Source organism: Notamacropus eugenii, chromosome 5 (genome assembly GCF_028372415.1).
Source record: "Notamacropus eugenii isolate mMacEug1 chromosome 5, mMacEug1.pri_v2, whole genome shotgun sequence".
Taxonomy (NCBI): domain Eukaryota; kingdom Metazoa; phylum Chordata; class Mammalia; order Diprotodontia; family Macropodidae; genus Notamacropus; species Notamacropus eugenii.
The window spans coordinates 216,989,862-217,000,403 of NC_092876.1; positions in this window are offsets into that span (position 1 = coordinate 216,989,862).

A 10,542-nucleotide genomic window follows, 5' to 3' on the forward strand; every position below is an offset into this window, starting at 1 on the left:
AACCTGCAATTATTCTCATAAAAGGTTTTTTTTGTTTTATTGTCATCTTATAAAACATTTTATTATTTCCTTTTGTTTTTACATCACTGTCATTTCTGAATATATCCAGCTTTCCCCATTCCAGAATTGAACCTTCTCTTGTAATAGAGAAAAACAGTTAAGCAAAAAAAACCAATGCAGTGACTATTTGATAATATATCCAAGCTATTATTTTATTGTTATAGGGAACTTCAGGGCACACAGACTCTCCCTACCAATGCAAGTCTTTACTTTTAATACAACTTATCATTTTAGAGTTATCTAGAACATTGTGAGGTTAAATGGCCTGCCCCCAGTCATATGGTCAATATGTGTTAGAGGCATGATTGAACCTAGGTCTTCCTGCCTCTGAGGCCAATTCTCTATCCATTATAACATGTGTATAAATAATAAACCCTTATGGGGAAATAATATTTCATTATATTTTTATATTTCAATACTTTAATGGTGCCATGATCTTTTTGATATAGCTACTTCATTAGATGGTGCTACCCGAGTCTTACCTTACCTGTCCCAGGTCTTCGGTTGGCCAAACCGGATAAACGTATGAGAGAAGAGACTTTCCGGAGTCGAACAAGGGTTAGGCTTTATTCAGGGTCCTGGTTACATGTGCAGGGGGAGCTCTTCCTTAGGAGGGAGAGAGAAATCTCCCAAGGAGGCAAAGATCTTACGGTAAGAGATTGGAAGTAGAAGTGTAAGTGGGGAGAGAGGGGGAGGGGAGAGCTAAGAGAGGAAAAACGGAGCCTTCTGTCCTGTCAGGGCCCCTCCGCGCTAAGAGCGCCTTCAGGCTTTCCTGACCCTAATTAAGCTCTCCGGCCGTGTAGTTTGCACCTGAATACCGTGCCTGTTAGATAACAATAGGTGTGCCCAGACCTGGGCCAATCTCGAGGGCGGGGAGAGCTCTCTCCCATCACGTTTCTCACGGGAAGAGGCGGAAATACATGAGATAGCTCGGTCTTACTCCTCGATTCCCTGCTGTTTTCTGGGGGGCCTCATGAGAACTCTAAGATTTAGAAGTTCCCACCTTTACCCGCCCGAGACTGTCCACATGGAATTGAGCTTCCATCCCCAACAAGATGGGCTACCAATTATGGACCCAGCTCACTGATCATATGCAATGTCTGTCCAAGATAAATTTAGCGACAGACCTTCTCTATTGGTGGTCCATATGCTTGTATATCATGATCTAGACAATATTCATTAGAAAGGAGAGAAAACTCTTTAATTTTTACTGCATGGAAAATTAGGTCAAACTCTTTTGAATTATTACTGAATTACTAAGAATTTCTAAAGTGTTCCAGGAACTATCATAATGAGCACAATATCATCCACAAGTAGGAGCACCTATGGGGCCACATCACCAGCAGAGAATTCTATTCCTATTTTTACCTTGCATTGATTATTCTCCTTAATCTTGGTAAATGCCGGGTAAACACCTTTCTGTTGTATATCTTATTTGATAATAATAACGAGAGGGTAGTTGAACAAGGTAATCTCTGTGGCTGCAGTTTTCTAACAATCTTTCATGATTTTGACCTGAACAAGGTGTCCTTTTGCAAAACCTTATGAAAAACATTGTAATGTAATATAATCATATGTCCCATGATGCTTCTCATTGACTTTGGGCACATGATTAAAACTAGTAGTATTTTGTCTACCTTTTCAAAGAGTATATAATGTTAGTGCGAGTTAAAGATTTTCCCTGCCTCAGTGGAGCTCATTGGAGGAGGAACTTGTTTAAAGGGAAAGTTTGTGTATGGGGCAGTTTGCTTGCTTGAAGGCTTTAACACCTTTTGGTAATTAGGCATGGAAGCACTAGGGTTATGATGTCTTCTGGCTCTTAAAAGTGTATATATTCTCTGAGGTGAGGTTTTGCTGTGGGGCTTAATTCTTTGGAAGAAAGTTCACGTACTCACTTAGGGTAGCCACTAAGGAGCTCCCCTGACTTTGAAAACCCAAATGTTAGTGCTTCTCTCACTGGTAACTGTGTATGTATGTAACAGTCAGATAGTTGGATCTGTCTGTTGATCTGATGTATGCATTGCTTATGGTCAGACAGAAGCCCTGTCTGTTGGTCTTTATTTCTCTGCTTGTATTTTCTCTGTTGGTGAATGTAATTAAAGTAGATTGTTGACTTCCCCCCTTAGAAAGTCAGATCTAAGAACCTGTGCCAGCAGGTCATCCTGGATGTGTCAGGGTGCTTGCTGTTACCAAATATCTGGGAGTCATCTTTCCATTTAATTGCTACTTCCTTGTTTTTTGTAGTTTTCTTTATAATGAGAATCTTGTGAGTATGTTGTCTGTACATATTCTTTTTTCTGGAGAGCTGATTGTAAAACGTTTACCAGCTATCTTTCTATAACTGATCATAGTGAATGGGACTGCTGACCATTTCCCTCTATGAAATACAGTTTTCAAATACTCAAATAGATTGATCATCTCATTAATTTGAAAGTTCCCTCCAGTATGCAGATCACAGCTCACCCATGACTGCAGTTCTGTGCAACTCTTATCCATTCTTACTCTAAGTTTGCCACAGGGGGCCTTCTAGTCCATGTTCTTCATTTTATAGAGGAAAGGTCAGTAGCCTGACTGAACCAATGTTATCTTCTCAGTGACAGTAGAAATCAAGGAAAGCTGCTAGCAGATAAAAGTAAGATAAGAGGAGGGGATGAGATGAGCTCTAGAATCTCTTCTAGATCTAAATCTATAATCCCATTATGATAATATTTAGAATTAGAAAGTCTTAGAGATCATCAAGTTTCTTATTTAACTGAGGAGGAAATTGAGGGCTTAATCCTAGGTAAATCAATAGCTTATATATAATGTCTTGGAGAAGATGAAACTCACCATAATTAGTTTTCATAGCCATCTAGCAACCTTAATTGTTTTCCCTTTTCAAGAGACAGTGGGTTCTCAGCTCCATAGTTGAACTGTAAGTTTGAAGTTCTGCATTTCAGTTTCACCAGAGAGGGAAAGAGAGTTGTCTATATAGTTTATGGGCTCAGGTATGTTTATGATTTTTATTGGGTTGAATATTTTTTTTTATTGGGTTGTCCTACGTTTAATGTCTTGTTAATCTGAGTGCTTGCTTGGGTACACTATTTCTGTTGATGGGAAAACCTAGACATGTCAAATTTTGATGTTTTGGGGGGTAACCCAGAGTGAGGGCAAAATAAACCAATTTCTGACAGCTCCAGGGGAAAATTCTGCATGAGAATTCCTTAAGACTGAAGCCAGTCCATGAAAACTAGGAGCTTTTGTTCTGGATCATGGATTATACAAGCAGGTAGAAAGTAAGTAGGAGAGTTAGGGAGAGAACCCTTCAAATTTCAATACTCTTCCCACAATATCACACTTTAATTTTTTTCCCACAGTTAAAAATCCCCAAACTGAAAGATGGACTGAAGTCCAGAGATTGAGCTATTCTCAGTCTCCATCAGGAATGACAGACAGGCATGAAGAGAACAGGATAGACTCTTCCTGGGCCATACCCAAGATATTGCTTTAAATATTTTTATTCTGGTACCATTTCCTTGACTTTAGTAATTACAGTTGGTAATACTGGGGAAGTTATTTCTTGAGAACTATGATGTGGTTGAGATTTTCTTTATCTCTAGCTCATTCAATAATGTTTGAATGGCTCTGGATTGAGGTTTTCATCAAAGTGCCGGTAACTTCCTTATTCCTCATTGAAAAGGCAATCCTATAGGTCAAGACTGATTGATCTTGTTTTCAGATTCAAATACCTTGGATGAAAATGTACAAGGATAACAAAGAAGAGATGATAGGCAAGGAAAACAACTTTTTCCTTTGACAATCTATCCTTGGGACTCCAGGGTCCAGTTCTTACCTTACAAGTGTTTTTTCTTGCAAGTTTTTTTTTTTTTATTAGTCCAAAACAATTTTGGGAGTTGGGAGTCTAAAGGAGAAGGGGAAGAACAGGTAAATATCAGTCCATCTGGGGAATTCCATTCAACAAATAGCTGGCAGCTGGGGGGAATCAAGAAAGGTCTTGTGTAGGAGATAGCACTTGGGTTGAGGAAGCCAGGGATTCTGCCCCCAGCAAATTTGGCTGCATTGTAATGAGAGTCACATACCCAGCACAGTGGTTTGTAATTAATCCTAGAAGCAATAGTGAGCGAATGGAGTTTTCTGAGCAGGGCATTGATATTATGAGATGGAAGCTTTAAGTACTTGGGAAGGTATATGGAGAAGAGAAGGGAAAGACTTGAGGCAGCAGCCCAATTTGGAGACTCTTACAAAATTCCATGAGTGTTGATGAAGAATTTAATTGTGTGAGTGGGGAGAAAGTGACAAATGCAAGAGATGTGGAGATAGGATTGACCAAAATTGGTAACTGATTGGATATAGTGGGTGAGGAAAAGTTAAAAAAAAATGAGAATAATTTAGAGATTGTAAGCATGGGTGACTAGAAGAATGGTGATGCCCTCAACCAAAAAAGAAAAGTTCCAAAGAAGCCTGATGCTTCTCTGGTATGTGTGGATGTATGCAGGCTGTTAGCGAGACATAGTTGCATCTGCTGCTAGTCTAATGGGGAGGTATGTCATTGTTGTCCTGGTTGGACTCTTTTTTAGTTCCTCCTCTTCTAAGTGATCCTTTAAGTCTTCCTTGTATCAATTAATCAATAAACATGTATTGAGTGCCTACTATGTGTCAGGCACTGTTCTAAATGCTGGGAAAACAAAATGAGGCAAAAGACAGTCTCTGTCCTAAAAGAGTTTACGATCTAATGGAAGTGGCAAGATGCAAACATATATAAGAAGCAAGCTATATAAAGGATAAACAGGAGATAATTAGCAGAGGATAGATACTGAAAATAAGAGGGGATGGGGAAGGCTTCTATGAAAGATGGGATTTTAGTTGGAACTTAAAAGAAGCCAGGGAGATCAGTAACAATGAAGACCAATTAATCTAAGCATTTATTGGACCCAGGCCAATTCTTTTGTGAAACCTCCCTTGAGTCCCCAAACTATTGTAAAGGAATTGGAGCAGACTTATCTTTGTAAGCTTGGGCAAGTCACCTAAACCTGGTGGGTCTGTTTGCTCTTGTATAAAATAAAAGGTGTGGACCTGATGATCTCTCTAAGGTCCCTTCCAGCTTCAAATTCTATCATCCTGTGACCCTATAAAAGATAGTCTCTGGCACCAAAGAGCTTGTAATCTATCTGGAAAGATAGAATATTAATATAAGAGGTAATTAACAAAGCAGTGGTATTTGGAAGGTGCCATAATGGTGTAGAGAGTAAGAAAGTATTTCGATGACTTCAGAAGAGGGAGTGAACATGGGATGAGGAGGGGCAGGGAAGGTTTCGAAGAGATGGTGCCATTCAAGATAGTCTTTGGAGGAAAGGTAGCTAAGTGCAGAGGATGGGAACGCAGGTCAAGCTAGGGGAGCAGATGTGAGCAAGGGTTCAGGGGTGGGCAATAGACCATTATTTCTGAGATCACTACCTCAAACCACTGGTTCTGCAGGAAGCAGATGTTAAGTTAGAGGTGGGGTATCTTAAGATCCTACAGTAAATCAAATTTTCCTCTGGCTCCTCTAGGAGATTTTCATGTCACTTGGGCTTGGGAGCATATGTCCTCATTGCTGACCATTTTGTGCTTATGATATGGAATTTGTGAGAAGAGTGACAGTAGGCACACCACTTGTTATTTTAAAATACAATATATGCTCTTATAGAGGTATGGAGTCAAATGCCATGATCTTCATTTGTAAAACGGGGCAAAGGGACATAATACATAGGTACCAAGACATTTACACAAATATTTTGGGTGTGGAGGTCAACCAGGAGACTATATACCTAACAATGCAAACACAGCCAATTTACAAGTGAGAGTGTTTGTACTGTGGATTTTATCATTGTGGTAAGGTCTGTCAGACGGTTTCACAGCCATCACTTTTTTATGTTTCTTACATTGTTGTTGTTAAAACGACAACACAACAAAGCAATAAAATAAACCCATAGAATGAGGAGGGAATTATGGGTTTTAGCAATAAGCATGATGGTGTAGAAGCTCAGTTGGGATTGGGCACTAGAAATGAACAACTGGGTCTCTGTAATAAGGAGGACATGTTTAAACCAACTTTGTGTTGTCCTCATTGCTGATGTACCTTGGTGATACTGGCCCAACCCTTGTGGGAGCTGCATTGAGATGTATGAAAAAGTGAGGAAATATGGGGGAGTTTGGCCCTAAGAAGTCTGTAAAAGCTTGGCTCAGGTGATCTGGAGTTTTCTTTTCTGTTTTCATCATTATTGTGGCCCGTGCAGGCTGCTCTACCTTCTTGTACCTCCAGGGAGTACAGTTACCCAGGAAATCATTTAGTCTGTCTATTTCATTGGGGTCTTATGTGGTCCATGGTTGGATCCATATGGCTCAGGAAATAGAACATAGAGTAATATCCCCTAGGAAACCTGAGTGATTGATGATGTATCCAACAGATTTCATCTCAGTCACACATCTGATCCATCACAACAGCTCGATTCCCCATTACTGAGGGAGATTGCCTAGTGGCTGGTATCTCTGTAATAGACATAACAACAGAGAGGCCTTTCTTCACTCCATGAAGGCCATTTAATGCAAACCATAGAAATCCTAAACTTGAAGAACCCAGTGTGACTTTCATCTACAATCACTGTGGCTGTAGTTGACCACAATCCTGTTCCTAACAGACAGTGCAATCAATGTCAATCCTCTGACACAAACCATTTTGTAAAATAACATCAGGACACAAACCCATTTGAGATGAATCCTATGCTGAGATGTTAGGGGACAGAGCTTCAACTTTAAAAGAGATTTTTAGAATAGGGATTCTTAACGTGGGGCCTGTAAACTTTTTTTTTTATTTTAACCTTATTTCAATATAAAAAATTTTCTAAACTTTATTTCAATATACTAGCTAGCATTTATACAGCACCTAATATATGTTCTAATCACTGAGCAAATATTATCTATTATCTATTATTGATCCTCACAACAGCCCTGGGCGGTTGGCACAGTTTGATCCCTGTTTTACTGTTGAGGAAAATGAGGCAAAGAGAAGTTAAGTGACTTGCTTGGGGTCACACATCTTTGAAGTGTCTAAGGTGAGATTTGAACTTGGGTCTTCCTGACTCCAGGTTCAACACTTTATCCACTGTACCATCTAGCTATCTTGTGATAATTGGTTTTGTAATCTGATGTATTTTATTTTATTCATTTAAAAATATTATTCTGAGAAAAGGTCCATAGTCTTCTCCAGAGTGGTGATGAGGGAAAGGCAGCAAGCTCCCTAGGGAGCACTGAAGAGAAAAAACAAAAACCTAACACAAAACCCACTGTATATGAGCAAATTGAATCTATCACTACCCTTCTGGAAGACTAGGATCTCTCACCCAAGGGATCTGTCACACAAAATAGCTCAAGAACCCCTGTTTAAATTTAAATTAAATTTAAACCCCTGTATTCTCCAGAACTCAGCACTGAGGGGGAGGTCAATTTCCATTTCTTCTGGGAGGCCTTTCTTTACTACCTCAGCCTACACTGACCTCCCAATTTGCTGAATTTCTACTGGCTCCAACGTTGTTTGCTGATTATTTTGTGTATATTAGCTTTGATTTGTGATTAGTTTAGATTTGACTTTCACTTGAAGTCAGGAAGAACTAAGTTCAAATCCAGCTCAGATACATGCCAGCTGTGTGACTCTGGGAAAATCACCTAACTTCTGTTTCCTTTTCTGCAGAATGAGAACTAAAATACTAGCATCTAGCTCCAAGGGTTATTGTGTGAATAAAATGAGATATTTATAGGCTGTTTTGCAAACCTTAAAGTGTTATATTAAATGCTATGATGATGATGGTGGCTTTTCCTCCCTTATTTCTACCTAGACTGCATCCTTTTTGAGGACAGGTGCTTTGCCTTACATTTCTTTATCATCTGTACAGAGTCAAGAACAACATCCAGAAAGCACTTCCTGAATCCTTGACAGAAAGAGCTTTTAGATTTGAAGAGTCTTCCAAGAAGATCAATAATGGTTTCATTCAAGGAACTTTTCAAATCTAGAAATAGAATTAAAAGGCCCTATGGCCTTTCCTGCTAGAGGGTTGAGCAGGTCTAGAGGGAGCTTCCTTCATTTCATGTTGGAAAAAGATGTTTAAATAGAAACTCCTTGAAAATAATCATGCTCTGTAAAAATAGTTATTTTCCTGAAAAGTTACTTGGATGTAAATTTTTTTTCTGAAATTGTCTTTTAGCACTGATTTCAGATGTGAAGTCTAAAATTAAATTTAGATGGCAAATTCTTAAACGACCAAAGATGATGTCAGTGAGTTACTCTTTTGGGCACAGGCATTATAGCACAGCATCACAGGCAAATGAAAACTGAGTATCCATATATGTTTGTTGATGCTTATGATGTCCGAGTAGGGTCCAATATCAAATGGCATAATTTGTGGTTGCATGTGCCCAGGGTTATCAGATATTCAGAACTCAGAAAGAAGTCAGGTTGGTGCCAGAGGGAAAAAAATCACACTGAAAGAATGTAAAAATTTTTATAATTAATCAAAGCACAGCTAGGAATCCTGGCACCTGAAGCAAATTCCACTGGGTGGGAGGGGGTTCATCCTAAGGGGATGAGGAAAAGTTAGGAAAACCCTCGAAGAGTGTTTCCAACCTTGAAAAAAAAAGAGATTTTCTTTCTTTTTCTCCAGACCTTTTCTGGTAGAGACTTAGCTGCCTTAGTCTTTCACAAAATCTGAAGTACCCCTCCTCTCATGTCAGTATCTAGGGGGTGGGGAACCTGTGACCAAGGTCACTGAATCTAACTGAGAAATTTAGATTCAGTCAAAGGGCCACACTTGAGGACCTACAGGACCACATGTGGCCTCGAGCCCACAGGTTCCCCACCCCTGGTTAAGGCAAAGTCTTGTCACCCCACCCTAGTCACAGCTCTAATCCAAAACTGTGATTCCAAACACCAAGAATTTATTTTACTAATGACCATAGTATTAAATAAATCATCCTTTAGCACTGATAAATGTGTAGGACAGGGTTGGTAAAAGTGGCTACTGAGTTTTAATGAACCAATCTTCCAGAAGGGTGGTGACGGATGCACTTTTTTCATGTACAGTTAAGTTTTGTTTGTTTGTTTATTTTTTCAGTACTCCCCAGAGTCCCACTTGTTCCCTTTCCACATCGCCACTCTGGGCTTGGGATGTGAATTTATGTATAAGTTGTGGGAAAGAAACTTTTCCAGATCTTGTTTATCAAATCATAGGGAGCTTGTAGCAATAGAACTCAGAGGAGCACATGACTCCCAAATCAATCAGCTATAGATTGTGACACTGATGCTGTGAATACAAATGTTTATGGAAAGGAAAATTAAGATAAGACCAGTTGCTTCTAAGTACCTGACATGCCAGTTTCACATCCCTGTGGGCACAAGATAAATATTCATTGAATGAATCAAAGAATGGGTGGAAAGCTGAAATGAGACAGTCAGAATTTCACATTTCCAAAAGTATTATTTTTCATATTGACAGTTACCAGAATGACAGTTTAATAGAACCAAGATCTTCTCTTTGTTCTTCAAAAGAAAATGATATGGGCAGCAAAAGTAGATGTTTTATTCCCATGTTTCTCCTGAGTTTATTATTAACCTAAACCTTTTATTAGGCAATGGAATTATTCTGTCCCCAAGACTACTGATTCCTTGACTAACCCAGATTCATTCTAATGTCATATTGCCAAAGAAGGGTTCTAAAATCTTGAAGATATAAATGACAGATTCCTATATGGCAGAGAAAGACAATTTGACCCCAGTAAATGTTGCCAAAGGATAAAAATCTCAGATCCTCAATTGTGCTGGGGGATTTAAAGATATGGTGACAGGTTTGTGAATCATTAAGAAGAGATCATTCAACTCAATAAATCAATTTCTCATTGGCTAGAAAAAAAGTTTTCAGTCACTCCTCACCTACCTCTGCTGTGATTGGATTGGTCAGAGATGACCTAAAATAAAAAGCCTCTACTGCCCATTGGAAATCCCCAGAGCCATCTTGTTTTTAGATGCCCAAATTCAAGGAGTGACAGAAACATATTTTTCCATTACTTGTGTCAATAATTCGGGTCCTTTGTATTCTTTCCAGTGAGTCTTTTTCCTCTGGGTTTTTCACCTTCAGATTTCAAATTGGCTTAAGCACATCTGGACACTGAAAAATATGTTTCTGAGGTTAAAATGTTATGACATTCATTTGTGAAAGGGTTTGTATCTTTAAAATAATTTGATAGGTTAGAAAAAGTTCATTTTAAAGAGTCAAAATGGACAATCTTATCTTAATTTCATCAATAATGAGAATAACCAAAATGATCCTGTAAAGAATGCATTTACCAACATCTCAGCAATGTTTCTGGCTTCAGGGCAGATGTTCAAGATATAAATTCCATACTGTGGAGCAACAACAGACAGATAGCTAATTTTTCTTTTTATTGGTAGTTAGA